We start from the raw sequence: 9,832 nt of genomic DNA on the forward strand, positions 1-9,832 counted from the left end.
ATTTGGCAATTTTCTTGATGCCAATCGATTCCCCGGATCATTTTGCATAGGTATGAAACAAAATAGTTTCACTTTTTAGAATAGTTTAGCCAGAAATGAGAAAATAAAAAAAAAATAAAAAAAAGTTAACACCCCCCCTTAAAATCGGTAAATTTTTAAAGTGTCTCTAAATCAAATAAAACCGATTCTATCTTATAGATTTTGATGTGCTCTTTCCGATCTAAAAAAGCGTTTTCTCCTAGCTCTTTTAGTTTGGCCGTAATCGGCGTTTGAAAATTGAAATTTTTTTTGCGAGATATCGCCTTGAGTCTTATGCTATTTTGTAGAGCTTTTTATTCCGGTTGTTCTCGATTTTTTCGTTTTTTTGATAACTCAAATAGTTTGGCTGTAATTGGCGGTTGAAAATTGAAAAAAAGCGAAAATGGAAACCTTTTTTTGCGTTTTTCTCAGAAACTATAAGACTTAGAGCAACGAACAAAAAATCATCTGATAGCGCTTAATTTTCTCTATTTTTTTGTTTAAACCCGGAGCCGCTCCGGGCAACGGTTCCGGCTACAGAGGCGATCAAAGATTTTTACTAATAAAATTCATAAAAAAAACTAAAAGTCGTAGAGCACTGCGGTTTGTTCCATTGAATTCTACAGCTCATTTTACATATTATATCAATTTTTCACAAAAATTAAAAATTTAAAATTTTTTGTGAAAAGTTTTATTCAACAAAAAAATTCATAACTCGAAAACTAAAAGTCGTAGAGCAATGCGGTTTGTTCCATTGAATTCAGCGGCTCATTTTCTGTATTATACCAACTTTTCACGAGAATTTTCTTATGATTAAGTTTTTCTAACGTAACGTAGTGTTTCTAACGTAGCGGAATCCAAATCTGCAAAAATCGTTCAGAAGATATCGGCAAAAATAGAGAAAACGCTATCAGATAGTTTTTTGTTCGTTGCTCTAAGTCTTACAGTTTCCGAGAAAAACGCAAAAAAAGGTTTCCATTTTCACTTTTTTTCAATTTTTGACTACCGATTACGGCGAAACTATTAGAGTTATCGAGAACAATAATTTTTTTTGAAAAAAATAGATAATTCAAAGAGCTTTCCAACGATAATAAACTTCATGGGGTTATCTCTGATAGTTCCGGAGCTATTGCTCAACAAATGTTCCGGGTACCCAAAATCGACAAAAATTGCGACGAAAATTGAAAAAATCAAACATTAAAAAATCGAACATATGGACTTTTTTTGGACTTTTAACAACTCTAGAGAGTTGTAAAGGCATATATAAATACGAAAAAGTATGATAAAACGAATTTAAAAAATTTTTTTATTTTTTTATTTTCTGAAGGTATGTGTATTACTCAGGAAATTTTAGCAAAAAAAAATAAATTTTTTAAATCTCATGAAAAGTTCGTATAATACAGAAAATGAGCCGCTGAATTCAATGGAACAAACCGCATTGCTCTACGACTTTTAGTTTTTGAGTTATGAATTTTTTTGTTGGATAAAATTTTCCACTATGACAAATGGCTACCCTAAATTTAGTCAAAAAATTTTAAATTTTTAATTCTTGTGAAAAATCGATATAATATGTAAAATGAGCCGTAGAATTCAATCGAATAAACCGCAATGCTCTACGACTTTTAGTTTTTTTTTTATGAATTTTTTTAGTGAAAAACTTTGATCGCCTCTGTAGCCGGAACCGTTACCCGGAGCGGCTCCGGGTTTAATCGAAAAAATAGAGAAAATTAAGCGCTATCAAATGATTTTTTGTTCGTTGCTCTAAGTCTTACAGTTTCCGAGAAAAACGCAAAAAAAGGTTTCCATTTTCACTTTTTTTCAATTTTCGATCGCCAATTACGGCAAAACTATTAAAGATATCGAGAAACGGAAAAATGGAGGATAACCGGAATAAAAAACTCTACAAAATGGCATAGGACTCAAAGCGATATCTCGCAAAAAATTTTCAATTTTCAAAGGCCGATTACGGCCAAACTAAAAGAGCTAGGAGAAAACGCTTTTTTAGATCGGAAAGAGCACATCAAAATCTATAAGATAAAATCGGTTTTATTCGATTCTGAGACACTTTTAAAATTGACCATTTTGTAGGGGGGGTGTTAACTTTTTTTTAATTTTTTTTATTTTCCCCATTACGACTAAACTATTCGAAAAAGTGGGACTGTTTTGATCCACACCTATGCAAAATGATCCGGGGAATCGATTGGCATCGAAAAAATTGCCAAATTCCCAATGGTTTTTTAGTTCTGAATTTTTTAAAATTTTACCAATTTTTGCATTTATCTGCAATTTGCTCAAAAACTATTAGTCGGAGAACAATAATTTTTTTTGAAAAAAATAGATAATTCAAAGAGCTTTCCAACGATAATAAACTTCATGGGGTTATCTCTGATAGTTCCGGAGCTATTGCTCAACAAATGTTCCGGGTACCCAAAATCGACAAAAATTGCGACGAAAATTGAAAAAATCAAACATTAAAAAATCGAACATATGGACTTTTTTTGGACTTTTAACAACTCTAGAGAGTTGTAAAGGCATATATAAATACGAAAAAGTATGATAAAACGAATTTAAAAAATTTTTTTATTTTTTTATTTTCTGAAGGTATGTGTATTACTCAGGAAATTTTAGCAAAAAAAAATAAATTTTTTAAATCTCATGAAAAGTTCGTATAATACAGAAAATGAGCCGCTGAATTCAATAAAACAAACGGCATTGCTCTACGACTTTTAGTTTTTTTTTTATAAATCTTTTTAGTGAAAAACTTTGATCGCCTCTGTAGCCGGTACCGTTACTCGGAGCGGCTCCGGGTTTAATCGAAAAAATAGAGAAAATTAAGCGCTATCAAATGATTTTTTGTTCGTTGCTCTAAGTCTTACAGTTTCCGAGAAAAACGCAAAAAAACGTTTCCATTTTCACTTTTTTTCAATTTTCGATCGCCAATTACGGCGAAACTATTAAAGATATCGAGAAACGGAATAATGTAGGATAACCGGAATAAAAAACTCTACAAAATGGCATAGGACTCAAGGCGATATCTCGCAAAAAAATTTTCAATTTTCAAACGCCGATTACGGCCAAACTAAAAGAGCTAGGAGAAAACGCTTTTTTAGATCGGAAAGAGCACATCAAAATCTATAAGATCGAATTGGTTTTATTCGATTCTAAGACACTTTTAAAATTGACCATTTTGTAGGGGGGGGTGTTAACTTTTTTTTAATTTTTTTTATTTTCCCAATTACGACTAAACTATTCGAAAAAGTGGGACTGTTTTGATCCATACCTATGCAAAATGATCCGGGGAATCGATTGGCATCGAAAAAATTGCCAAATTCCCAATGGTTTTTTAGTTATGAATTTTTTAAAATATTACCAATTTTTGCATTTATCTGCAATTTGCTCAAAAACTATTAGTCGGAGAACAATAATTTTTTTTGAAAAAAATAGATAATTCAAAGAGCTTTCCAACGATAATAAACTTCATGGGGTTATCTCTGATAGTTCCGGAGCTATTGCTCAACAAATGTTCCGGGTACCCAAAATCGACAAAAATTGCGACGAAAATTGAAAAAATCAAACATCAAAAAATCGAACATATGGACTTTTTTTGGACTTTTAACAACTCTAGAGATTTGTAAAGGCATATATAAATACGAAAAAGTATGATAAAACGAATTTAAAAAATTTTTTTATTTTTTTATTTTCTGAAGGTATGTATGTGTATTACTCAGGAAATTTTAGCAAAAAAAAAATAAATTTTTTAAATCTCATGAAAAGTTCGTATAATACAGAAAATGAGCCGCTGAATTCAATAAAACAAACGGCATTGCTCTACGACTTTTAGTTTTTTTTTTATAAATCTTTTTAGTGAAAAACTTTGATCGCCTCTGTAGCCGGTACCGTTACTCGGAGCGGCTCCGGGTTTAATCGAAAAAATAGAGAAAATTAAGCGCTATCAAATGATTTTTTGTTCGTTGCTCTAAGTCTTACAGTTTCCGAGAAAAACGCAAAAAAAGGTTTCCATTTTCACTTTTTTTCAATTTTCGATCGTCAATTACGGCAAAACTATTAAAGATATCGAGAAACGAAAAAATGGAGGATAACCGGAATAAAAAACTCTACAAAATGGAATAGGACTCAAAGCGATATCTCGCAAAAATTTTTCAATTTTTAAAGGCCGATTACGGCCAAACTAAAAGAGCTAGGGGAAAACGCTTTTTTAGATCGGAAAGAGCACATCAAAATCTATAAGATCGAATCGGTTTTATTCGATTCTGAGACACTTTTAAAATTGACCATTTTGTAGGGGGGGGTGTTAACTTTTTTTTAATTTTTTTTATTTTTCTAATTACGACTAAACTATTCGAAAAAGTGGGACTGTTTTGATCCATACCTATGCAAAATGATCCGGGGAATCGATTGGCATCGAAAAAATTGCCAAATTCCCAATGGTTTTTTAGTTATGAATTTTTTAAAATTTTACCAATTTTTGCATTTATCTGCAATTTGCTCAAAAACTATTAGTCGGAGAACAATATTTTTTTTTGAAAAAAATAGATAATTCAAAGAGCTTTCCAACAATAATAAACTTCATGGGGTTATCTCTGATAGTTCCGGAGCTATTGCTCAACAAATGTTCCGGGTACCTAAAATCGACAAAAATTGCGACGAAAATTGAAAAAATCAAACATCAAAAAATTGAACATATGGACTTTTTTTGGACTTTTAACAACTCTAGAGATTTGTAAAGGCATATATAAATACGAAAAAGTATGATAAAACGAATTTAAAAAATTTTTTTATTTTTTTATTTTCTGAAGGTATGTGTATTACTCAGGAAATTTTAGCAAAAAAAAATAAATTTTTTAAATCTCATGAAAAGTTCGTATAATACAGAAAATGAGCCGCTGAATTCAATGGAACAAACCGCATTGCTCTACGACTTTTAGTTTTTTTTTTATAAATCTTTTTAGTGAAAAACTTTGATCGCCTCTGTAGCCGGTACCGTTACTCGGAGCGGCTCCGGGTTTAATCGAAAAAATAGAGAAAATTAAGCGCTATCAAATGATTTTTTGTTCGTTGCTCTAAGTCTTACAGTTTCCGAGAAAAACGCAAAAAAAGGTTTCCATTTTCACTTTTTTTCAATTTTCGATCGTCAATTACGGCAAAACTATTAAAGATATCGAGAAACGAAAAAATGGAGGATAACCGGAATAAAAAACTCTACAAAATGGAATAGGACTCAAAGCGATATCTCGCAAAAATTTTTCAATTTTTAAAGGCCGATTACGGCCAAACTAAAAGAGCTAGGGGAAAACGCTTTTTTAGATCGGAAAGAGCACATCAAAATCTATAAGATCGAATCGGTTTTATTCGATTCTGAGACACTTTTAAAATTGACCATTTTGTAGGGGGGGGTGTTAACTTTTTTTTAATTTTTTTTATTTTTCTAATTACGACTAAACTATTCGAAAAAGTGGGACTGTTTTGATCCACACCTATGCAAAATGATCCGGGGAATCGATTGGCATCGAAAAAATTGCCAAATTCCCAATGGTTTTTTAGTTATGAATTTTTTAAAATATTACCAATTTTTGCATTTATCTGCAATTTGCTCAAAAACTATTAGTCAGAGGACAATATTTTTTTTTGAAAAAAATAGATAATTCAAAGAGCTTTCCAACGATAATAAACTTCATGGGGTTATCTCTGATAGTTCCGGAGCTATTGCTCAACAAATGTTCCGGGTACCCAAAATCGACAAAAATTGCGACGAAAATTGAAAAAATCAAACATCAAAAAATCGAACATATGGACTTTTTTTGGACTTTTAACAACTCTAGAGATTTGTAAAGGCATATATAAATACGAAAAAGTATGATAAAACGAATTTAAAAAATTTTTTTATTTTTTTATTTTCTGAAGGTATGTGTATTACTCAGGAAATTTTAGCAAAAAAAAATAAATTTTTTAAATCTCATGAAAAGTTCGTATAATACAGAAAATGAGCCGCTGAATTCAATGGAACAAACCGCATTGCTCTACGACTTTTAGTTTTTGAGTTATGAATTTTTTTGTTGGATAAAATTTTCCACTATGACAAATGGCTACCCTAAATTTAGTCAAAAAATTTTAAATTTTTAATTCTTGTGAAAAATCGATATAATATGTAAAATGAGCCGTAGAATTCAATCGAATAAACCGCAATGCTCTACGACTTTTAGTTTTTTTTTTATGAATTTTTTTAGTGAAAAACTTTGATCGCCTCTGTAGCCGGAACCGTTACCCGGAGCGGCTCCGGGTTTAATCGAAAAAATAGAGAAAATTAAGCGCTATCAAATGATTTTTTGTTCGTTGCTCTAAGTCTTACAGTTTCCGAGAAAAACGCAAAAAAAGGTTTTCATTTTCACTTTTTTTCAATTTTCGATCGCCAATTACGGCGAAACTATTAAAGATATCAAGAAACGGAAAAATAAAGGATAACCGGAATAAAAAACACTACAAAATGGCATAGGACTCAAGGCGATATCTCGCAAAAAATTTTTCAATTTTCAAAGGCCGATTACGGCCAAACTAAAAGAGCTAGGTGAAATCGCTTTTTTAGATCGGAAAGAGCACATCAAAATCTATAAGATAAAATCGGTTTTATTCGATTCTGAGACACTTTTAAAATTGACCATTTTGTAGGGGGGGGGTGTTAACTTTTTTTTAATTTTTTTTATTTTCCCAATTACGACTAAACTATTCGAAAAAGTGGGACTGTTTTGATCCACACCTATGCAAAATGATCCGGGGAATCGATTGGCATCGAAAAAATTGCCAAATTCCCAATGGTTTTTTAATTCTGAATTTTTTAAAATTTTACCAATTTTTGCATTTATCTGCAATTTGCTCAAAAACTATTAGTCGGAGAACAATAATTTTTTTTGAAAAAAATAGATAATTCAAAGAGCTTTCCAACAATAATAAACTTCATGGGGTTATCTCTGATAGTTCCGGAGCTATTGCTCAACAAATGTTCCGGGTACCTAAAATCGACAAAAATTGCGACGAAAATTGAAAAAATCAAACATCAAAAAATTGAACATATGGACTTTTTTTGGACTTTTAACAACTCTAGAGATTTGTAAAGGCATATATAAATACGAAAAAGTATGATAAAACGAATTTAAAAAATTTTTTTATTTTTTTATTTTCTGAAGGTATGTGTATTACTCAGGAAATTTTAGCAAAAAAAAATAAATTTTTTAAATCTCATGAAAAGTTCGTATAATACAGAAAATGATCCGCTGAATTCAATGGAACAAACCGCATTGCTCTACGACTTTTAGTTTTTGAGTTATGAATTTTTTTGTTGGATAAAATTTTCCACTATGACAAATGGCTACCCTAAATTTAGGCAAAAAATTTTAAATTTTTAATTCTTGTGAAAAATCGATATAATATGTAAAATGAGCCGTAGAATTCAATCGAACAAATCGCAATGCTCTACGACTTTTAGTTTTTTTTTTATGAATTTTTTTAGTGAAAAATTTTGATCGCCTCTGTAGCCGGAACCGTTACCCGGAGCGGCTCCGGGTTTAATCGAAAAAATAGAGAAAATTAAGCGCTATCAAATGATTTTTTGTTCGTTGCTCTAAGTCTTACAGTTTCCGAGAAAAACGCAAAAAAACGTTTCCATTTTCACTTTTTTTCAATTTTCGATCGCCAATTACGGCGAAACTATTAAAGATATCGAGAAACGGAATAATGTAGGATAACCGGAATAAAAACTCTACAAAATGGCATAGGACTCAAGGCGATATCTCGCAAAAAAATTTTCAATTTTCAAACGCCGATTACGGCCAAACTAAAAGAGCTAGGAGAAAACGCTTTTTTAGATCGGAAAGAGCACATCAAAATCTATAAGATCAAATTGGTTTTATTCGATTCTAAGACACTTTTAAAATTGACCATTTTGTAGGGGGGGGTGTTAACTTTTTTTTAATTTTTTTTATTTTCCCAATTACGACTAAACTATTCGAAAAAGTGGGACTGTTTTGATCCATACCTATGCAAAATGATCCGGGAAATCGATTGGCATCGAAAAAATTGCCAAATTCCCAATGGTTTTTTAGTTATGAATTTTTTAAAATATTACCAATTTTTGCATTTATCTGCAATTTGCTCAAAAACTATTAGTCGGAGAACAATAATTTTTCTTGAAAAAAATAGATAATTCAAAGAGCTTTCCAACGATAATAAACTTCATGGGGTTATCTCTGATAGTTCCGGAGCTATTGCTCAACAAATGTTCCGGGTACCCAAAATCGACAAAAATTGCGACGAAAATTGAAAAAATCAAACATTAAAAAATCGAACATATGGACTTTTTTTGGACTTTTAACAACTCTAGAGAGTTGTAAAGGCATATATAAATACGAAAAAGTATGATAAAACAAATTAAAAAATTTTTTTTATTTTTTTATTTTCTGAAAGTATGTGTATTACTCAGGAAATTTTAGCAAAAAAAAATAAATTTTTTAAATCTCATGAAAAGTTCGTATAATACAGAAAATGAGCCGCTGAATTCAATGGAACAAACCGCATTGCTCTACGACTTTTAGTTTTTGAGTTATGAATTTTTTTGTTGGATAAAATTTTCCACTATGACAAATGGCTACCCTAAATTTAGGCAAAAAATTTTAAATTTTTAATTCTTGTGAAAAATCGATATAATATGTAAAATGAGCCGTAGAATTCAATCGAACAAACCGCAATGCTCTACGACTTTTAGTTTTTTTTTTATGAATTTTTTTAGAGAAAAACTTTGATCGCCTCTGTAGCCGGAACCGTTACCCGGAGCGGCTCCGGGTTTAATCGAAAAAATAGAGAAAATTAAGCGCTATCAAATGATTTTTTGTTCGTTGCTCTAAGTCTTACAGTTTCCGAGAAAAACGCAAAAAAATGTTTCCATTTTCACTTTTTTTCAATTTTCGATCGCCAATTACGGCGAAACTATTAAAGATATCAAGAAACGGAAAAATAAAGGATAACCGGAATAAAAAACACTACAAAATGGCATAGGACTCAAGGCGATATCTCGCAAAAAATTTTTCAATTTTCAAAGGCCGATTACGGCCAAACTAAAAGAGCTAGGTGAAATCGCTTTTTTAGATCGGAAAGAGCACATCAAAATCTATAAGATAAAATCGGTTTTATTCGATTCTGAGACACTTTTAAAATTGACCATTTTGTAGGGGGGGGGTGTTAACTTTTTTTTAATTTTTTTTATTTTCCCAATTACGACTAAACTATTCGAAAAAGTGGGACTGTTTTGATCCACACCTATGCAAAATGATCCGGGGAATCGATTGGCATCGAAAAAATTGCCAAATTCCCAATGGTTTTTTAGTTCTGAATTTTTTAAAATTTTACCAATTTTTGCATTTATCTGCAATTTGCTCAAAAACTATTAGTCGGAGAACAATAATTTTTTTTGAAAAAAATAGATAATTTAAAGAGCTTTCCAACGATAATAAACTTCATGGGGTTATCTCTGATAGTTCCGGAGCTATTGCTCAACAAATGTTCCGGGTACCCAAAATCGACAAAAATTGCGACGAAAATTGAAAAAATCAAACATCAAAAAATCGAACATATGGACTTTTTTTGGACTTTTAACAACTCTAGAGATTTGTAAAGGCATATATAAATACGAAAAAGTATGATAAAACGAATTTAAAAAATTTTTTTATTTTTTTATTTTCTGAAGGTATGTGTATTACTTAGGAAATTTTAGCAAAAAAAAATAAATTTTTTAAATCTCATGAAAAGT

The sequence above is a fragment of the Tribolium castaneum genome, chromosome 8 (genome assembly GCF_031307605.1).
Source record: "Tribolium castaneum strain GA2 chromosome 8, icTriCast1.1, whole genome shotgun sequence".
In the NCBI taxonomy this organism is placed as follows: Eukaryota; Metazoa; Arthropoda; class Insecta; order Coleoptera; family Tenebrionidae; genus Tribolium; species Tribolium castaneum.